The following is a 5,016-nucleotide window of genomic DNA, read 5'->3' as shown; positions in this document are numbered from 1 at the left end:
ATAAACTGGAGGCCCTTGATTTCGTATCCAACGGCTAGAAAATCTAATGACCAGAGATGAAAAAGTCAGTCGACTGACGTGTAGCCTCACCCCGCACATACACATGCACGCAGGCAAGACACGCACGCATGTAGGCGTGCAACACTGACACGTACACATAACGTACACACGCACGCATGCTGGCATGCAACACTGACACGTACACATGCAGTCACGAACACACGCACGTACGCACCCATGCATGCAACACTAAAACGCACCCTTGCATGCACGCAACACTCGCACGCCTGCATGCACACAACACACGACGCAAGACACATGCTCAACCTATACGTGCATGCATCCTTTGTTAAGGACAAGGATTGTTACGGGTATTAATCAATCTTATCTATGATAAGCAGAACATTGATGTTTGCAGTGGTCTTTATGAATCACAACGTATTGAACGGGCTATCAACATAGTAGGCTTAACTACATGAAAAATATGATGTCACACTCAATGAACAATCATCGGTTTATGAAATGCCCGCTTCTGACCGCCCTGGCCCACCAAAGGTTCCTCTGCTGTGCGCTGCCTGCATTGGGTCACTGACATGTAGGCCATGCACCCAAAGAGCCCACACATCAGTGGAAGAACGACGCGGTGTCCTAGGTCAGAATCGAGGGCGCCACTCACGACACGCCCGGCTAAACACGCCTCCGTGCCGCATTCAAACGCCTCCATGAAACCCGCCCGTGTGGAAGCCGAGAAACCCACTCTGGACACACGTCCGTTCATGAACGGGCTGGTGTTAAACGCAATGCCGGCCGAGCTCCTCCCGCCCGCAGTCTATTTAATCTCCTATTTAAACAAGGCCAAACGCCGTCCAAGAATCGCACACCTCCGCCGGTCCCCTATCTCCTCCACCATTTTGTCCACTCTTACAATGGCTTACAAAGAGTAGTTATTCCGCATCCAAGCCGGCTGGGTAGCCCGCCGGATACGAGCTATGCAGCTCGCTGATCCACCTCCCTCCCCTCGCCCGACGGAGCCAGTTGCCGCCCCAAGCCAGCGTGCGGTTCAGCAACTCGCCGCTCCAAGCCAGCTCGACGAGGAGCAGCGCAGGGGTGTCGTTGCTGCCGTCCACGCCGCCGCCTCATACCCCGTCTCCCATTTCTGTGGCCGAGACTCCCATGCCGGTGGCCGCGCCATGCAAGCAGCGATAGAAGCCGGGTGCGCGGAGAGCGATGAGTCAGTGGCCAGCGCCTCCGCGTCCGCCGCCATCATCGAGGAGAAGTAGAACACGGGAGGCCGCCGCCGCTTGGGTCCCATGAAGGCCACTGCGGAGGCGACGCTGACGTACACAGCAGGTGTCTTGCCGGATCCTTTTGTTGCGAGGACCTTCATCGACCCCGCATGGGCTCCACGGAAGAGGGGAATGTTAGGATGAACTCGAGCCGGTGCCGGCCATGGAGAAGTAGTGGCCGGTGATGAACTCGAACCGGTGCCGGCCACCATCATCTTCGGCACCAGCCAATGATATCAGTTGGGCAGTGGGGAAGCGAGCCGTCCTTTGCGCTGAAGCATATACCTCCGTGGCTCCCGACAGTCCGGTGCTCGTGCTGCCGGACATGAGGAACAGATCGATCGGCGGGTGACCATTTAGGCCAGGTATTATATACCTATGCTGTCCAGAACAAGCACCACGTAGTTCATTTGAATGTAATGAAATCTGTCATGTTTGTGTGAAAATCCGGTACTTTATATGATTTCCGTCGTTGTTTATATGAAATATCAGTTTGTCTACGTGTTTGCATGAATTTCGTCCGGTTGGTTGAGTTGCTGTTGTAATGTGTGCGGCTACGGTTGGATGCCGTAATTTGCGGGTTGCCGGTCGGTCTGCGGGCGGCTCGGGCGGTGTTGTGGGACAAGAAAACACAGCTCGTGCGAGCTCGTCTCCAACGTGCGCGCTGGAGGATGCATGACAGCACGAGCACCCGAGCCATTCCTCGTTCATCGGTGGCAAAGGCACCGGTGGACAAAAGGGTCGCCAACATTTTGGCTACCCCGGGCAAGATCCAAACAGCTCCTCCCAACAGATTCAAATCCCTTGTTCGCCGTGGAATTTTGCCATGTGTTGTTTTCATGGACTAGCAAGATGCCCGTGCATTGCACGGAACATCAAGATGCATTTTTTACAAACTGCCGCATGCATGCAAGGGATAATTAATGTCCTCCTTTGCTAGTACCACGAGGCAAACACCATTAATATTGCATTGATTAGTGTTAGTGGCCTTGTATATCTGCAAATTGTAATTTTGATAGTGGCCCCTTGTATACAAAAATGGAGGGAGAAATACGAGAGATAAGGTGAGGAGGAGTGGGGCGTGGTGCCGTGGTGGTGACTGGTAGTCGGACTGGCGGAGGCATGGGGATGGACGGCGCATTATGTCTAGGTTTGTATCTCTCTCACACACACCCACGTAGGTGGGGGACGTGCATGAAGAGAAAAGATGCACGCACGACGCACGTACTCCCGCCTCTTTCCCAACCACACCCGCGCGGGTACACAGTGGAGCTCATTTCTGTACGAAAAAGGTAGCCCACGTGGTAATTTGGCACATGTACTGGTTGTCCACTTGGTGGAGGGAGGATCATCTACCACAGGTGAACAAACAAATTGCGACTTGACGCGTTATGCTAAATTAAAAAAATAGGCAAACCATGTGGGGCCTACCTTAGAGGCAAGGCTCTGTACACTGGAGTACTTTTGATGTGTCCCGTCAACTCGCAGAACGAGGAGAAGCTTGCTTAGTACGCCGTCTCCCCCACCCACGGGCGCGGTGGCTCGCAGGATGAGGTGAAGCTTACTACTACTGTACGCCTTTACGCCCGCTCCCTCGCCCACGCGCGCGGTGGCTCGCAGCACGAGGAGAAAATTTTACTACTCCCTCCGTTTACTCCTCGTCCCTACTACGTACAAATTTGGGTCATCTATTTTGGAACGGAGGGAGTACTTTGATTAGTACTCCCTCCATTTACTTATACAAGGCCACTATAGAAAAAATACATTTTGCATCTATACAAGGCCACAAATAGTAAACGAGACAAAAGTTACTACTCCCTCCTTTCCAGTTTATGGCTCAATTTCAAAATCTCTCCAACCAAGGTAGACGGTGAGTGGTCGAATTAATTTTGTAGTTTGCATAGTACGCTCGTTTTTCTTAAGAAGTTATGTTTACCAAGGTATTAATTAGAATGAATGCATGAATGACCACTAAATTTCCATGAACTTGTACATGCATTGGTTAGTTTCCTCTTGACACTGCTTGCGTCGGGTGATCTAACGCACCTCGAAATCCAACATGTAATGGTCCTACTACTAGTATAGTAGAATTGAGACTTATCAAACGGAAAAATGAATGTTTTCTAGATGAGCCCTATAAACCCTAGTGGGTACGTACTCCGTAAAAACAGATTTTTCCAAAACTAAGTTGCTCCCTTTCATGAATTCTGTAGTATACTCCTCCGTCGATGCTCCCTTTCATGAATTATGTACTTCCTGTCACCGACATGTGGGACATATAGCAACCGGGTCGACGTGTCAAGCACCAAATAACAGTGCAAAACAGCAGGGGGGACGCACCCCACTCGTACCTGCCCAGTAGTAGTAATGAGCAATGAGACGTCAAATCACAATGCCGCACCTTCCCAGACGGACGAAGCAACCATTATTTCACACTTCGGTTCGACATCATCTCAAACCACGTACTAGTATTGCTTCTGCCTCAAGAGGGACACGCGCATCGCCTTGGTACATCATGACACGTGGGACCGCATGACAGGCCATGCTCCCCCGCCGATCGCTCGGTAAAATCACCTCATTTTTACCATACTTCCTTCGTGTCGGTTTACTACATGGCATGCACGTCGTTCTAGGTTGAGAATTTAACTGGCTATATATATATGTGATGAACAGTACACTAGGATTTTAAAAAAATGTATACTTTTGTATAGTATTACTATCGATGGATTGCGCCATGGAGCAAAAATTGAAATTTTAAAAAAAGGTGGTACATATAGACAGCACTCGTCGCCAAATTATGCATATAGTACTATTAAAAAAGCTAGTACGTGCTTAATTGGGGTGCTAAATTCTATTAAAGAAATACTAGTAGTATGTACATACTGAAGAGTTAAAGTAACGAGAAGAAACATAACATAGTTCTGTTGGGGGCTCAGCACAACACACCTCTCAAATTAAACTAAGCACACCTGAAATTAAACTTTATAACTATTCCGGTAGACACTGCATTAGAACCACCATGAGCAACGACACTTCCACCTTACTCGGAGTCCTCGTCCACGTCCTCGACTTCGTCCTTGTCCCTCTTTCTCTTGGCTGATACTTCTTTGCTTGAACCGCCAACTTGGCTGTTGCTCTTCATACAACCATTGTAGATATTGAAACAATGGTAGCCATCCATTGTAGCATAGTGGATGTGGTCTATATCTAGTACATTCCGCTGCCATGCATGACGATGAAACGTGTAATGAGGTTTCTCCAGTTTACGGTACGAAGGATGAACCATGGCTCCTGCCAGGCACTACTTGAAACAGGGAATTTGCCGTCTGCCATCTCTTTGCCGTCAGCTAGCGGACGACAAAGATGGACTTTGCCATCAGCTGCCAAGAAGCGGACGGCAAACAACTGGCAGACGGCAAAGAAGGTCTTTGCCATCTGCCATTTCTTTGCCGTCCGCTGGCTGACGGCAAAGAGGGAGGTGGCACCCACTAACGAAAAAACTTAACGTCCCCCCTATTTGCCGTCCACAGCGGACGGCAAAGATACAAAAAAGCGGAAGACAAAGCCTAACCTAACTAACCTAACTAACGGTCGAACCCCGCCCCCGTTACTCTCTCTGTTCTCCCTCTCTCCTCCCCGACGCCCACATCCACCCGCTGCGCCGCCCCCGTTGCCCGGCGCCGCCCCCGCCACCACCCCCGCCCCCGCCGCCCTGCACCGTCCCCGCCTC

The sequence above is a fragment of the Triticum dicoccoides genome, chromosome 5B (genome assembly GCF_002162155.2).
Source record: "Triticum dicoccoides isolate Atlit2015 ecotype Zavitan chromosome 5B, WEW_v2.0, whole genome shotgun sequence".
In the NCBI taxonomy this organism is placed as follows: domain Eukaryota; kingdom Viridiplantae; phylum Streptophyta; class Magnoliopsida; order Poales; family Poaceae; genus Triticum; species Triticum dicoccoides.
Note: the sequence above shows the minus strand (reverse complement) of the source record.